Raw genomic sequence first — 17,049 nt, 5'->3', positions numbered from 1 at the left:
CTATGCTTAGCATGGAGTCTGCTTAAGAGTCTCTCTTTCTGGGCACCTCAGTGGCTAAGTGGCTAAGCGTCTGCCTTCCACTCAGGTCAGGATCCCAGAGACCTTGGATCAAGTCCCACATCAGGCGAGGGGAGCCTGCTTCCCCTTCTCCCTCTGCCTCTCTGTCTCTCATGAATAAATAAAATCTTTAAAAAAATAAAGACTCTTTCTCTCAAATAAACAAATCCTTAAAAAAAAAATCCCAAATGTGGGAAACTAGAAGATAAATTTCTTCAAGAAGATAAATTGTAACATGAAAATGAAAAAGGAGGACTTATCATTTAAAGACCACTTAAACAATTTAATGCAGTGTGTGCCTATTTCTTGGGTCCTGATCCAAACAAATCAATTGTTTAAAAAATCGAGACAACTGGGGAATTTTTGACTAGCTTCTTTATTTAGGAATTACTACTTTTTTTAGGTGACAATAACAGTATTGTGTCATAGGTAAGTAAAAAAGGAATTCTTTTTAAGTCATTAGAACCAGAGGGTCTACAAAAACACAAAGGAAGGTGGAATACAGAAACCAGCTCAGTTTTACATAACTTGAGTGTTGGATACACAGATGTTTATTCATTTTTGCAAATTTTAAGTACTTCATTAGGAGAAAGGTTGAAAAGTCAAAGCATGCTATGTGGATGGATAGTTCCAGAGCCCATCCTTTTCTGAGGTGTTACTGTCTCTGTCCATATGCAGCAGTCAATGCAGGATCTGTAGAAGAGCCCCCCCACCAAATGGTTTCAGCACCAGGCAAAATCCTCCCATGCTCTCCACAATGCAGAGCACCCGTGAGTAATGTGGCATACCTGAGGAAAGGCCAATCCTCAATGACCCTGTGACTCTGTCACTCCTTGTCATCAGTTACCTGCTTATCTGAGGCCTACTCTGTACATCATGCTGGTTAAGAGCATGGGCTTTGGAAACAGACTGATATGGGTCTGAACTCTAGTTCTACCACTTAACAGCAGTATAATTTCCAGGCAAGTTTCTCACCCACTTTTTAAAGTGGACTCCACACCCAATATGGGGCTTGAACTCATGACCCTGAGATTAAGAGTTGTGCACTTTACCAACTGACCAGCCAGACACCCCTCTCAACCAATTTGTACCTTAATTTCTCCATATGTAAGATGAGGATTACACTGGCACCTTCCTTATAAAATCATATTCTGAAGGTTAAATGAGAATGCATTAGTATGGTGACTAGCTAAAATATCAGCTGCCATTCTACACTAGTATTGTTGCTGTTATTTTATATTCCTTTCCTTTTACTTGAATTTAGACCGTTAGTGAAACTCAGTAAAGTGAAATATGAGGGACGCCTGGGTGGCTCAGTGGTTGAGTGTCTGCCTTTGGCTCAGGTCACGATCCTGGGATCGAGTCCCACATCGGGCTCCCCTTAGGGAGCCTGCTTTTCCCTCTGCCTATGTCTCTGCCTCTCTCATAAATAAAATCTTTATAAAAAATGAAAGATGAAATAGTCACAATTATGGCTAACAATATAGTTACTGCTATCATTACTATTGTAGGAAAGAACATCTGACGAATGTCTGAGGAGAGCAGAATGTGGGAATATAAAAGCAAATTAATATGTATAGGTAGATTTGGAACACACTAGAGAGCCAGGCAGCAGAGTCTAAGGTTTGTTGGGAGTAGTAGTATGTCAGGAGTGTTGAACAGTAGTCATAAATGAAGCCAGTATTTCAGGATAAGGAGTCAGAAAATAGTCTGTACAAGAGAAACTGGGTCTGTGGCATTGGCCTCCAGGGCAGCATTTTGGTGTATTTACGGCAACTTTTTTTTTTTTTTAATCACCCTATATTGTGCTATTAATATGATTTGAGGCCTTGCATTATAATAAAGTAACCAGGCATACGCACCATGACTGTTCATCATGACAATCCTGAACTGGATCCAGAAATGACAGAAACACCAAAAGGTTTCTACATTACTGGGGATGGGACGAAAGAATAGACTAGAAAGTGGGAGGACACGGGACGTGAGGCTGGGGAGTTCAGCACAACCCGACACATCCACTGCAACTTTTTCTGCTGATGGGGCAGATCATTTATCCTAAGAGAATCACCTCATGAAAACAATGCAGAGTGTGTGCTGGGCCCAGAACCCATGGCTAGAATGTCAGCAGTGATTATTCTCTCGGGGGCCCTACCCCACCATGTGCTTGTCAGCAACACAGACACTCATGCTCCACTTTCAGGAACCATAGACTCCACAGGAGCTGCTCACACAGCTGAGGAGAAATTAGCTCTGTGGTTGGGTTGATAGTGAAGCATACAAGGTCAAGGAGGAAATGAGGATTCTACTAAATGGCTGAACCCATGCATTTAAAGGAGGCCAAGAGAACTTTCTTTCTTCACCCCTCCCTGAGATTTCTTGCTCTGTACCACAGAGCTACTCTTTACAATTGATTCATTTTATGGCTTCCATTTTGTTGAGCACACACTATGTGCCAGGCACCCGCTTGGGATTTATCAGTGAACAAAACAAAGATTCCTGCCACTGAAGAACTTTCTCCTTGAGGGATGGGGAAGGTAAACAACAGCATTTTAAGAAGTGACAGTGTTAAGACAAAAAAAAAAAAAAAAAAAAATGCAGGGCGAAAGGATAGGCAATGAGAAGGGGAGGGCAGTCAGATGCGCAATCTACCAGCTGGGAGGAATGTTAACCTAGGAATTCTCATTTCCTGCTATTTATTACCACTCCCTCACCACTTACCACACTAGCCAGTGAAGAGGGAAACAAGACAATTGTATTAGGTTTCAGAGTCAAAAGAAAATAAACAATTATTTTCTCCATATTTTTCTTTTCTGAAAGCGACCTCAAAAAGGAAAGTACTGGGCATCCCGGTGGCTCAGCGGTTTAGTGCCGCCTTCAGCCCAGGGCGTGATCCTGGAGACCTGGGATCAAGTCCCATGTCGGGCTCCTTGCATGGAGCCTGCTTCTCCCTCTGCCTGTGTCTCTGCCTCTCTCTGTCTCTCTCATGAATAAATAAAATTAAAAAAAAAAAAAAAAAGGAAAAAAAAAAAAAAAAAAAAGGAAAGTACTAAATGAACCAAAGTGATCTCAGATAGACTTTTCCTCCCCTTTTCCTGCACCAAGCTAGTCTTTGGTCTAGTAGCATTTGGGTTACAACTGTCCCATTTTCTGGGAGGCTGGGCTGTCTGTGCATAGTGGCTCCCACAGACATAGCCTGTTCACAATTTCTGAGTAATCAGCCTTCATTTACCCTGTGCCTATAAGTTATTCATCTCTTTGCTTTTTTTCAAAGGATCAATCAAGCAAGAAGAACAGAGTTGATGGCCTAACCCTGAAAGAGGAAGGGGGATACAATTATACATACCCCAAGTGCATTCTCCTCCTCCACGAGCATGTCCCCCTCCCCCCAACCAATAAAAAAAGAGAAATAATCAACATTTTTATAGGCTGGTGCTAACATACAAGATTAAAGAACTGCCTTTCTATATTTTTGCAAGGTTTCTACAATGAAGATGTATAATTTTAATAATTAGTAAAAAATAGTTTAAAAAATCATATACCAAAAGAGATGGCAATGAGAATCAGTTGCCCAACACCAAAGCAGCTATAGTTGCTAAAGAGCTACCTGCTGAAGTATCTCAAGATTTTGTGAGATCTACTTGGATAAGATTTATACCTGAAGTACAGACTGATCCACAGAGTAAGCAAACTATAATTTTACATATCTTATATTTACAATCATGCTGACGACCCCAGTTGTGATGCTGAATATGGCTCTCATTCATTTTTCACACCAGCTATTTAAATTCTGACTCTTAACAGCAGGAGAAAAGAGCTGATCTAATGGTGAAATCAGCTTCTACTGGAATCATGAAACGTTTACTATAAATTTACATAAGCAAGGTCCAAAAGCATTGAAGACTCTTACTAATCTTTTGCTTAAAACTTAACCTTAGCATAGGCTTAGGATTTGGGTATGCACCCTTCCTGCTGCCATGTTGCTTCTTTGGAGACAAATCCTGAAAAAGTATCTGATAAGGCTTACTATCTATGGTGAAAATTCTCAACAAACTAGGAATAGAAGAGAACACCCTAACCTAACAAAGGTACATCTAAAACCTAAAACAAGGGACACCTGAGTGCCTCAATGGCTGAGCACCTGCCTTCGCCCCAGGGCGTGATCCTGGAGTCCCAAGATCAAGTCCCACATCGGGCTTCCTGCATGGAGCCTGCTTCTCCTTCTGCCTATTTCTCTGCGTGTCTCTCATGAATAAATAAGTAAAAATCTTAAAAAAAAAAAAAAATAAGACCTAAAACAAACAGTGTATGAAATGGGAAAACATTAGACTCATTCTCTTTAAGACTGAAAGCAAGACAAAGAAGCCTACTAGCATAGCAACTGCGTTGACATAGACCTGGAAGTTCTGGCCAACGATATGAGGAAAGATAAAAGAGTAAGAAATATAAGGATGGGAAAGAAGCAACAAAACTATCAATATTTTCAAAGAATGTGATTAACTATAGGGGGAAAAAAAACAGAAATCAATGATTTGAATCAAATGGGGAAGAAGGGCTGTTAGATACAAGATCAGCATACAATAATCAACACTATTTTTCTTAAACAATGGTCAACTAAAAAATACAGACATGATCCATAATAGCAACAAAACTATGAAATATTCAGAAATTAGTTTAAATATATTCCTAAACCTTTATGGAGAAAACTTTAAAGTTCTAATAAAAGACTTAAAAATGAGCTGATGAAGTACTTGGAACAAAAGGGCATGATATTTGCAACTAACTCAAATGCATCAGAAAAAAAAAAAACATGCAGAGAAATGCAGACAGGGAGTAATAAGGCAAATATGGCAAAATGCTAACATTTGGTGAATCTAGATGAGAGATATACAGGAGCTCTTTGTACTAACCTTAGAACTCTTTCGCTAGTTTTAAATTATTTCCAAAAAATAAAAAATAAATAAATTATTTCCAAATAAAACAAAAATTCTCTTAAAAAGGGCTGAAATAAATGGAGAGACATATTACATGCTCTTGGAGGAAATGAGTTAATATCAAAAAGATGTCAAGCCTCTCCCAAATAGTTTATAAGTTCACTGTAATCCAAATAAAAATTCTTTAAAAATAATAATTTTCGAGGAATTTAGAAACTTAATTCCAAACTTTATATGGAAAAATAATGGTCCAGGAATAGCTAATGAAACTTAAAAATGAAGAACAGAGATGAGGCACTTGCTGTGCCAGTCAAGAGAACATATTACAGGGGATCCCTGGGTGGCGCAGCAGTTTGGCGCCTGCCTTTGGCCCAGGGCGCGATCCTGGAGACCCGGGATCGAATCCCACGTCAGGCTCCCGGTGCATGGAGCCTGCTTCTCCCTCTGCCTGTGTCTCTGCCTCTCTCTCTCTCTGTGACTATCATAAGTAAATAAATAAAAATTAAAAAAAAAAAAAAAAAAAAGAGAACATATTACAAAACCATTGCAAGAAAACATGGAGCAGTGACTGACAGACTAATGGAACAGAACACAGGCTCAGAGACAGATCAGTATATCCATGGAAACCATGAGAGAGAGGGTACCACAATTCAATGGAGGAAACCATGGATGTTTTTGGAGATATTATTGGAAAATTAGCCTCATTAAATGAAGAATAATAAGATTGGATCCCTAACACTACATACAATGTGGGTTCTAGATAAATCAAAAACATAGCTATGACCCAGGGATTGAAAGGAGCTTCTTAAAACTCCACAAGTATTAAAACATGTCAAAGAATTTATTTGATTACATCAAATTAAGAATGTTTCTTGATCAAAGGACAACAAAGAAGGGCACCTGGGTGGCTCAGTCAGTTAAGGGACTGACTTGATTTCCACTCAGAGGTCATGATCTCAGAGGTCTGAGATCGACCCCAGGTTGCGCTCTGTGCTCAGCAGGGAGTGTGCTGGAGATTCTCTCTGCCTCTCTCCTGCACGGGTGCCCACACACACACTTTCTTTCTCTCTCAAATAAATAAATCTTTTTTTTTTTTTAAGGACAACAAAGACAAAATAACAGATGACTAGAGAGAAGACATCTGCAGAGTCTAAATGTGAACAATGCAGATAGCAACTTCAATAGAAAATAGGCAAAGATATGCATAAGCAATTTACAGAAGGAGCTGTATGCAGGAGATGTCTGAAATCATTAATAAGCAAAGAAACAAAATGAAAAGAAATCACTTTGCACTTATGACATTAGAAAAGATGTAGAGGGACACCTGCGTGGCTTAGTGGTTGAGCATCTGCTTTTGGCTCAGGTCATGATCCGGGGGTCCTAGGACTGAGTCCTGCATCAGGCTCCCCACAGAGAGCCTGCTTCTCCCTCTGCCTAGGTCTACCTCTCTCTGGGTGTCTCATGAATAAATAAACAAAAAATATTAAAAAAAAAAAGATGTAGATCTAGATAAAGCTGAGCATTGGTAGGACGTGAGGGTATGGGAACCCTCCAACACTTCTGGGGGAAGAGAGACTGGGGCAACCATTGTGGAGAGGAATCTGGTGGTATTTAATCAATTCATTATATGCCAGCCTATAACCCAGAAATTCTCTTCTGAGTAAATACTGTGCAGCTTTATAAGTGGACAGGTATGAAATTACTTACTACAGCAATATTTATGTTAGGGTGTAGGGACAATGTGAATATCTATCACAAGGACAGCAGATACATAAAACTGTGGTTTGAAGAAAAAAAATTTAAAAAAACACAATAGGGATCCCTGGGTGGCGCAGCGGTTTGGCGCCTGCCTTTGGCCCAGGGCGCGATCCTGGAGACCCGGGATCGAATCCCACATCGGGCTCCCGGTGCATGGAGCCTGCTTCTCCCTCTGCCTGTGTCTCCGCCTCTCTCTCTCTCTCTCTCTGTGTGACTATCATAAATTAAAAAAATAAATAAAAAAAAATAAAAAAACACAATAAACTGTGGTTTGAGCACATAGTATGGAGTATAATGATTCAGTCAAAAACAAAGAATTAGATGTATACAGGGAAACGGATGGATCTTCAAAACAGTATTTAGAGAAAAAAGAAGCAAAATGAAATATGGTATTTTAAATTAAAAATACATATAAAACAAGTCCCTATACCCACAAAAAGAAACACATTACATGCATTACAGCGAGTACCTATGGGACATAAGGTGAACGCACAGAGGATAAGGGAATTAAAAACAAATCTTTCAGATTCCTTCCACATTAAAAAAGAATTCAAATGATCCATGATAAATACAAAATTAGAATTGCTTCCTTCCCCAAAGTTTCCAACTTTCCTAACAACAAAAGCTACTTTGGTTGCCAGCTCTGTTGATGAGTAACAGCTCTTCATCCTTTTTCAAGCAGGAAGAGAAAATTCAGGGATCAGCAGAGTACTAAAGGGATCAGCAGAGAATATTCACGAAACAATGTTTTTGTTCCCATGACCTGACAACCTAACTGAAAAGACCTGATTACCTCTTGATTTGGAGTGATTCAGCTAGAGGCGAGTTGGAGTCAAGTTTTCAAGGTCATCTGAAGCTCTTCACTTTTGGAACCTCTTCATATGCAATCCCCTGGTCTCCCCGTAGAAATATTCCACACTCCTTAGAATCTTAAAATTCTAGAGCTAGGGGCACCTGGTGACTCAGAGGGTGAGCATCTGCCTTTGGCTCAGGTCCTGATCCTGGGGTCCGCATCCAGCTCCCCACAGGGAGCCTGCTTCTCCCCCTGCCCGTGTCTCTGCCTCTCTGTGTCTCTCATGAATAAATAAAATCCCTAAAGGAAAAAAAAAAATTCTACAGCTAGAAGGGACCTGGTCACTCTACAGTTAAGAAAACTAAGGCCCCCAAAAGAGTTACAGTTTAGGGTCACAGGGAAGGTCTTCCCAACTTTCTGCCCTGTTCCTCTCTGTTCTCACCCAGCAGCCAGAGTGATCCTGTCAAACTTAAGTCCTCATGAGCAATTCTGTTCAAAACCCTCTAATGACTTCTCCCCCTCACTCAGAGTAAAGGCCAAATCCTTACAATGGCCTCCAGTGATGTGCCCCTTCCCACTCCCACCGCCTCTCATCTGCTGCCCACTTTTCCCGCACCCGCTTTGGAGCTGCCTGGCTGCTATGACCTTGTAAGCCCTCACACATGCCAAACATGCTAGCATCAGGGCCTGGAACTTGCTCATCCCTCTATCCCCCCCCCCCCCACCTTTGCCGTTTCAAATCGTTCCAGTCCTAGATCAAAAGTGACCTTGGCAGAGACCTTCTCTCACCAATCCGTGCAAAGTAAATCCCCCAACCCCTGCACGCATACTTACCCCTTCCAACTTATACCTCTTTAAAGTTCTCCATAGCATTCTGATCATGTGACAGTTGATCCATTCACATTTTTACATCTGCCTCCACCCCACTACAATCCTACTGCACACGGTCAGGGCTTTGTCTGTTGTGCTCACAGCTGTATCCCTAGCACCCAGAATGGTGCCTGGTAGACACAGGTGCTTCATGATTATGTGGTGAATGAACAAATCAGAAGCGCAGACTTCAGACCCCTAGCACAATGCCCAAATATTTGCTCTGCTGTGCTGCTCCAGGTCTTGGTGATTGGGTTCTCAGGTAAACTCTAAAATCTAAAAATAAAATAATATATTTTAGCTACTCTATGTTTATTTTATCTCCTCTGGCTGACTTTCATAGCATCAAGGATAAAGCACCCAACCAAAAGCTAACACTTTTGGTTTGTCTACAGGCTCTTTCATTACAGAGCTGTTCTGTGATCTGATGTTATGGCTATTACTTTAGGTTTCTGCGAGAGGCTGATATCTCATAATTTCTCTTAAGTAAGCTCTACACCCAACGTGGGGCTTGAACTCATATCCCTCAGATCAAGAATTGCATGCTCTACGGACCAAGCCAGCCAGGCGTCCCTTATATCTCATAATTAACACCTGACCCACAAGACTCTGTTATCTAATCTTGCAAATTAGTTTATCCAGATGTTTTCCTAAGTTGAGCATAAGAAACTATTTCAAATTAACATTAATTTCATAATAATTAAACTTTTCATGCCACCCTGAATGAATTTTCAGGATGCTTTAGCTAAAAACCAAGCATGGTTGAGAATTTCAAAGCAGATAATCCTGTAACATTGCTATGCTGTATGTAATACCGTGGCTTCAGAAACAACCTAGAAAATGATTCAGGCCTTATACCGGGCAATAGGTATGCAAGTCTCCATTTGCATTCTACTGCAGTTGCTTTTACCATTTAAAAAAAATCCCAATATAAAAAGTATCTGTAACTTAAAAAATCACTGAAGTATATGAAATTTGAAAAAACAGCTTTTCACTTATTTTAGCCCCACCCTGTAAAGTGGGAGGGTTGAGAACAAGAACACATTTGAAGATTCCCTATGCATCCTGCAGAAAGGATTTCCTTCTGAGGCAGAGATAAGTGAGTTTGCTGGCTCTGGAGCCTTCCTATATTGAGACTCCAAGGATGCACACGATAAAAATCTAAGCGCAGTCCACTTAACCCTTTTTCAGAACCAGAGCCTCATGAAGTCTTGCATATGTTCCAAAAATGAACAGTCACCCTTAGTTTTTAGATCTTAAACAACGACTAAAGCATTATGACTAGTCATATTCTCTAAGGGGAGAGAAAGTAGTGTAAGCTCAGTCAGTGCTTGCAGGAGGCTCTGAATTGCAATGTAGATGAAAGAGGAACGGAAAAGGGTCTCTGCAGGAAAGAGGGCCATTCAGAAAGAGGCAGAAGAAAAAGAAAACAAGAAGTGGGAAAGGCTCTGCTTTGGGGCTGCAAGACAAAATAAATAACTTATACATATTTGAACAGATTGTCTATAAAGATTATTATTATATCTCAGCCGAATATACACACAATATGAGCACTATATAAAAGACATCTTATCACATTTCCTGAGGCAGAATGTTCTCAGCTTATTGCCAAAGTTATCTGTGCACCCCACACAACCCATTCCCAGGTCAGGTTTTAGCTATTCTCACAAAGCGCTCCATGCCAATCTCTGAATTTAAGTGCATTTAACCCTGAAGTAATTTGAAAAACTGCTTTTCAAAAAAAGTAAAAAAAAGAAAAAAGAAAAAGGAAAATTGCTTTTCACTTATGTTAGGCCAACGCTGATAATGTGACTCGTTTTATTAAAACTTTTCGTTGTCACAGTGAGTGACATGTTTCAAATGAACGTGTAAAATCAGGAGCTTAAAAGGGGGTAGAGATCCTTTAATTCAATAATTTAGAGAATAGGTGCTGAGGGATAAACTAACTTGTACATCACCTGGAATCTATTCCTGTTGTGAGGAAAATAAGTGCAGCACTGAGAAAGCACACCTGTGTGCCGCCAGGTACCGCAGTCGCCACATACAACCAGGGATTAATCAACCCTCCTCTCCACTCCTGGAACTCAGCTGTGCAAACAATCCGAGCTAAACGATGCTCAAACCCTAAATATTGAGCCTTCCACTGTTCGCCACATATCACAGCATCACTAATTAGGAAAAGAAGGTGTCTCAACACAAGGTGTGCATGTTACTGTAATATAGGTAGGTTACCCATTTGGGAGAGCCCGGCATTATTGCATAAATGAGACAGGCAATACAGGATAATGAGGCTGCATTTAAAGTAGGGTTTTGGGGTTTTTTTGCATTTAAACATTACCTCGACACCCCAAGCATTCCCCACAGCGCCTCCTCTGCAGAGACCTGACCGCTGTGTATCCCCAAGATTCCTTTATACAACTGACAGCACCGTCACCTCCTTCCAGGTGAAGTGCTTCGAGAAACTGATGCCTGGTGGACATCAGTCCCCGCGGCCGGAATGCAGGTGTCCGTGGGTAACAGCAAAACTCCAGCAAACCCAAACTCGCATCTCTAGCCAAAGAGGTCTTAACCCCCGCTTCGGAAGTCCTCCGTCCCTGCCCTCCCAGCCTCCCTGCCTCCCTGCCTCCCGGCCGCAGAATCACGCACTCCCAGACCAAGTGGATGGCCTCGGGGCCAGCCGCACGACTTCACTGTAACTGGGGGCTGGGCTAGTGCTGAACTCTGTGCCAGCTCTCGGATTCCGCCTCTCCGCCCGCGGGCCAGGGCGGCACAGTGGAAGGAGCCCCGGGCTTGACTCCGTTGAAAAGCCCACGTCCGCATCCCCCGACTGCCGGCCGCCCACCGCCCACCGCCCAGCCGGTGCCACGCGGGGGCCTCGCGGACCGACCCGACCCGGGCTCCGCGGAGGGCCGGCGCCCCGGTCCCCCCGGTCCCCCCGGCCCCGGGCTCTCCGCCGGGGAAGCGGCCGCCGCGGGGAAGGGCGGGCGCAGGCCCCGCCGAGCGGCGCGGCCCCCGGGGCGCAGGCCCCTCCGCCCGCCGCCCCGCGTCCGCGCCCCGAGCTCCCCGCCCCGCCCCGCGCGGCCCCTGACCTGCCCTCCGCCGCCCCGCGGTCCCTCGGCGCGGCGGGCAGCTGCGGCCGCCCGTCCCGGGCCGCTGTCCCCTCCGCCCCTGGAAGCGGCGGGCGGGCCGACCCGGGGTGACTCAGCGCGGCCGCCCCGCCTCCCGCCTCCCGCCTCCCGCCCGGGCTTCCGCCTCTCGCGGCCGCGCGGCCCCGGGCCGCCCCGGTCCCCGAGCGCCCACCTCCCGGCGCCCGCCGCGCGCTCGCGCCCCCTGCCGGCCCCCTGCCGGCCCCCTGCGCGCCCCCGCCCGCCCGCCCGGAGGGTTGGCGCTCCCAGCGCGTCCGCCCGGGAAACTGAGGCCGCGGCGCGCGCGGGGCGCTGGGCCCTGCGCCAGCCCCGCGCCGCCCTCCAGCCTGGAGAAGGGCGACTGTCGTGGGGGAGGAGGCCCGGGCTCGCCGGCCTGCGCCGCGCCCCTCGCGCTGCTGTCGGCCCAGGCGCGCCCGCCGTCCCGCGGTGTTGGCTTCGCTCTGTCGGCCCCGCGCTCTCCGGGGGACGCGTCTCAGCAGCGCCCCGAGGCCGTGCCCGCCGCGAGCACAGCAGAGGGCCCGGGCTCGGTGCAGAGCCCCCGCAGGCTGCCCTCGGTGTCTTAGGGGCCACGGAGGCCCCGTGCTGGCCTGTCGCGGGAACTTGCCGCCTCTTGCAGTGGATGCCCGGAGAAAGCCGCATGTCAGAATTCCTCACGCCTTCTCCTCTCTCCTTTCCTTGTAAAATATACGTGAACTGGGCCATTCTAACCTCTGCTAAGTGCGTGATTCCGCGGCGTTCAGAACATTCACACTGCGGCGCAGCCAGCGCTCGACCCGTGCCACTGCTTTGTCACCTTCCCAAACTGCAACCCTAGTCCTCAAACACTAACTCCTCGTTTCTCCCCGCCCAGCCCCTGGCAACCTCAGTCTCCGTGAATTCCACGGTCCGGATACCTGCTCTTAGCGGAATCACACAGTATTTGTCCTTTGGGGACTAGCGTGTTCACTCAGCGTGTCTTCCAGGCCCCCGTGTGCAGGTCAGAATACTATTCCCTCGCATGATACAGCCTTGTGTTTACCCATTCGTGTGTCGGTGCTCTCGTTCCATCCAACGTTTGCCTCCACTTTTGACTCTTGTGTGACCCATGCTGCCATGAACATGGATTACAAATACCTGTTTGAAGCCTTGACTTCGGTTCTTTTGAGTGTATACCCACAAATAGGACTGCTCCACCACGTGGTAATGCTAGGTTTCCTTTTTTTTTTTTTTTTTTTTGAGGAACGGCCATACTATTCTCCTTTGCTTTTTCAAACATTGCATGCACCAGACTCTCCAGTAAAATATCAATGATCTGGCTTTGACAAAATTGTTAACAAATGCTTCATTCGTCTGTAAAACAGTGACTTTTCTTCCTAAGAATAAGTAACATTGCAAATTTATTGCCCTTATTTTTGAGGATACTGTTACTATTCAGCTAAGCACAATTTTGTGTTTTCCGGATGTACTTTCTAATGTTGCCTGGACAAAGAGTCAACCATATCATATGGACTCAGAATTAAATAAAAATTGAGCATTTCATTTTAAAGATTTTATGTATGCATGCATGTATGTATGTATGTATTTGAGAGTGAGAGAGAGCCTGCAGGGGGACAGGCAGCAGGGGAGGGAAGGGGAGAGAAAACCTTGAGCAGACTCTGAGATTTCACCACCACCGAGATTTCACCAGACTTTCTCTTGATTTCACCACCAAGATCATGACCCAAGCAGAATCCAAGAGTTGGTCCCTCAACTGACTAAGCTACCCAGGTGCCTCTCAAGCATTTTTCTTTTCTTTCTTTTCTTTTCTTTTCTTTTCTTTTCTTTTCTTTTCTTTTCTTTTCTTTTCTTTTCTTTTCTTTTCTTTCTTTTTCTTTTCTTTAGGTTTATTTAATTATTCCAGACAGAGAGAGAGAGAGTGCATGGACAGAGGGAAAGGGAGAGAGAGTCTGACATAGACTCCAACTGGAGCCTGAAGCCCGCCTGGGGGCTGGATCCCAGGACCCTAGATCACCACCTGAGCAAAAACCAAGGGTCAGAAGCCCAACCAGCTGCACCAAATGCCCAAAGCATTTCATTTTAAAAAGAAGACAATTTTGAATGTCTGAACATATACCCAACCCAACCTGAACTTTTTTTTTAATATTTTATTTATTTATTTATTTATTTATTTATTTATTTATTTGAGAGATACAGAGATAACAACAGAGATAGAGAACACGAGCCGGAAGGAGAGGGAGAAGCAGGCTCCCGGTGGAGCAGGAAGCCTGACATGGGGCCCGATCCCAGGACCCTGAGATTACAACACAGAAGCTTAACCAACTGAGCCACCCCAGGCGCCCCTGAACTTTTTTTTTTTTAAGATTTTATTTATTTGAGAGAGAGAGAGAACAGAAACAGGGAGGGAGGGGTTGGTGGGGAGGGCCAAAGAGATGAGAAGCAGACTTCCTGCTGAGTAGGGAGCCCAAAGGGGCAGGGGGGCAGGGGACAGGGCTCTATCCCAGGACCCTGAAATCATCACCTAAGCCAAAGGCAGACAGTTAACGGAGTGACCCAGGTGCCCTGAACTTTTTTTCTTCTACCTGAAACGTCAATTTCCAAACGATCTGATGACTAAATCTGAATCTTTGGAGGAAGCTTCCTTACTGAGTACACTGAAGTTTAAGAACCACTGCTCCAGGGCATGGCAAAGATTCTAAATCATTAAGGGCAAAATAATATTTTTTCAGTCATCGACAAAGATTTACTGTTTATTTGTGACGCAACAGACATTGCACTTACTGTATATTTGGGATTCAGCCTGAATAAGACAGACAACAAGCCTCCTGCCCTCATGGAGCTCACCTTCTAGATTGACAATACATAAATAAATGATAAACCAAATAATGACAGGGTGTGGTGAGTGTTGTGAAGGAAATAAACCAGATGATGTGATAGATTAAATCATAGAGAATTAGTCCCTAGTGCCCTAGTGTCACTGAATTGTAATGAATTAACTTCTCTCCTGTGCAGCATGGAGTGCTGTAAGTTATATACAGCTTTTGAGAGAATTGGGAAAATAATTTCTGTGTTCTGTGGTTTAGATGAGGATCTGGTCTGATAAGGTCCTAGGTAAGCGGTGGGAAGCTTCTCTGAATATAGTAGTGGTCAGGTAAGTCCCTGGGGTTGTAATGTTTGCTTGGGATCTCAAGGATGAGAAAGAATCAGATATTTAAGAGCTGAGGAAGTGACTTTTGGTAGGAGAAACAGAAGGTGCAAAGTCCTTGAAGTAGAAAACAACTTGGTAAGTTTCAGAATCAGAACAGAAGCCAGTGTCAGCCAGAGAGCAAGTATTATGACATGAAACTGGAAAGCAGACAGGGGTGAAGATCATCCTTGTCCTGGTGGGTCTTAGCAAAGAATTTAAATTTCATTTTCAGTCAATATATTGATACGTTATAAAATATCCTAAATTTTAAGAGACTGGAATGAAAAGGATCAATGGAGGCAAATGCGTGTGAAACTTCTTTGTTTGTATAGTAAAATGGAAAAGCTTGACTGGGGTGCCTGGGTGGCTCAGTCGGTTATGTATCTGCCTTCAGCTCAGGTTGAGAATCCAGGGTCCTGGGATCAAGGGCCCTCCTCACCCACCCACCGCCTATTCCCCCCCACCCCCTTCCCCCACCCCCTTTGGCTCCCTGCTGAGTGGGCAGCCTGCTTCTCCCTCTGCCCCTCCCCCTTCTCATGTCCACTGGCTCACTCTCAAATAAATAAAATCTTAAAAATAAATAAATAAAAAGAAAAGGCTTGGCTGGCTTTTTTCCTGGATAATCCTCAACAAGTCAAAACAGAATAGCTCAATTGCTGATTATTTGGTTAATCTCATTGATCAAAACTGTTTAGTTGTGTCGTTTTGTTTTGTTTTGCTTGGGAGGAGGGGCAGTGGGAGAGGGAGAAAGAATCTTTTTTTTTTTTTTTATGGAGAAAGAATCTTAAGCAGGGTCCATGCCCAGCAAGGAGCCAGATACAGGGCTTAGCCTTTACTACCCTGAGATCATAAGCTGAGCCAAATAGAGTCAAACACTTAACTGGCTGAGCCACCCAGGCGCCCCTAGTGTGTTGTTTTTTTTTAATTTCTCATGTCTAAATGTAAACTCGACCTGTCAGGACATACTGCATCTAAAGTGTCTGTCACTGTTATGATGGGCGACATCACTAACAGTTTGGCATGGCTTGGCCCCAAATCAAAGCCAACTCCCCCTGGCTTCCCTCTGGAATGTATCATGTCTCAGCCACAAGCTGTTGCTAGTGATGGCAAGCTGATGAGAGTAGTAAACTGCTGAAATGAAACTAAGCTGGCCTCGCTCGTGGTGCGAGTCATCTGTCAGTCTTTGAATAACCAGGGGGCCAGCACTAAAAAAACAAAAGTGCAGATAAAATAATATATTCCTATTTCTATTGTTAAAGATGATGTAGTTTTTGAATGTTGATGAGGTCCTGAGCTGATAGCCAAGAAAGAATTCTTGAGAGGTCTTTGGTGCAAAAAGGTGGTTTTATTAAAACACTACAGGATCCATGGGCCGAAAGCTGCTTGCACTGGGGTCACGAGGAGTGGCCCATTATAAACTTTCAAGCTGAGAGGGGGTCAGGGAGAGTGGAAGCCTCCCAGATATTTTGAAAACAAGGTTTCCAGGATCCTGAGGGGGCTAGCTATTGTTAGGAAAAAGTCATTTATTACTGTTTAGTAAAAACTCAGTCATGACACTCTTGATATCTTTCAGATGAATATAGGTGGGTCATATGATTGCCAATACATATCTTGGGGGGTAAAGATAGAGGACGTTTCCAAAGGAATTTTTGTATGTTAAAGTAGATTTACAGGATGGGGGGGGGGGGGCAGGCTAAGATTGCCTTTTGCCCTTAGCAAAGTATTAACATCAAGGTAGTTAAGTCCCTAGACGAATGTCACTCTACCTGTTTCAAGGACTTGTCCATGGGCTGTAGGTAGTAAGGAAATTTAATAACATCTCTTCTGCCTTTGTTTCCCACATCAAAGATATGTTTTAATGTCTTTATGATAAAAGTCACAGATTTGCATTCTAAGATGTCAGAGAAGGAAGAAACATTCACTTGGAAATGTTATTAATCTTTCATCAAAATGGTGCTGGGATACAGTAGGATAGAAAGGAGAGGACTCAGCTTGGATGGAGGAAGGAAGGGCTGGGGAGGTGTGCTCTCTTGGAGGAACAGTTGGGAGGATTCTGGAGAGAGGGCATGTGTCTAGTGCTAGGGCAAGGCCAGTTCCTATAAGAAATCAGAGGCCATTTGGTTCCGTTGAAGCCTAGATCCCAGTGGACAAGAATAAAGCCAATCCCCAGGTTGTTTTTCCCAGAAGAGAAAGAACTTGTAAGGAAACTTCAGAGTTCTAAGAAAAGACCCATCATGTTTATCTTCGGGGCTCTTCTTATATATTAAAATGGTGTTCCCTACAGGCTTTTCTCTCTTCCTATCTATTTGCAGATGCTTGAAACTGGTTTAA

The 17,049-nt window shown here is 44.2% G+C and overlaps 1 protein-coding gene across 1 annotated transcript in view; it reads right to left on the bottom strand.

The window, feature by feature from the left end:
* DNMBP (dynamin binding protein) overlaps positions 1-11,628 on the bottom strand; it is a 107,624-nt gene extending 95,996 nt beyond the window's left edge. The window contains exon 1 of the mRNA XM_077878015.1: positions 11,499-11,628. The gene's annotated coding sequence lies outside the window, so the exon portion shown is untranslated. The remainder of the gene's footprint in view (positions 1-11,498) is intronic.
* Positions 11,629-17,049: the final 5,421 nt, after the last annotated feature.

This window comes from Canis aureus, chromosome 29, assembly GCF_053574225.1.
Source record: "Canis aureus isolate CA01 chromosome 29, VMU_Caureus_v.1.0, whole genome shotgun sequence".
NCBI lineage: Eukaryota > Metazoa > Chordata > Mammalia > Carnivora > Canidae > Canis > Canis aureus.
This window is presented reverse-complemented; position numbering and strand designations above follow the sequence as displayed.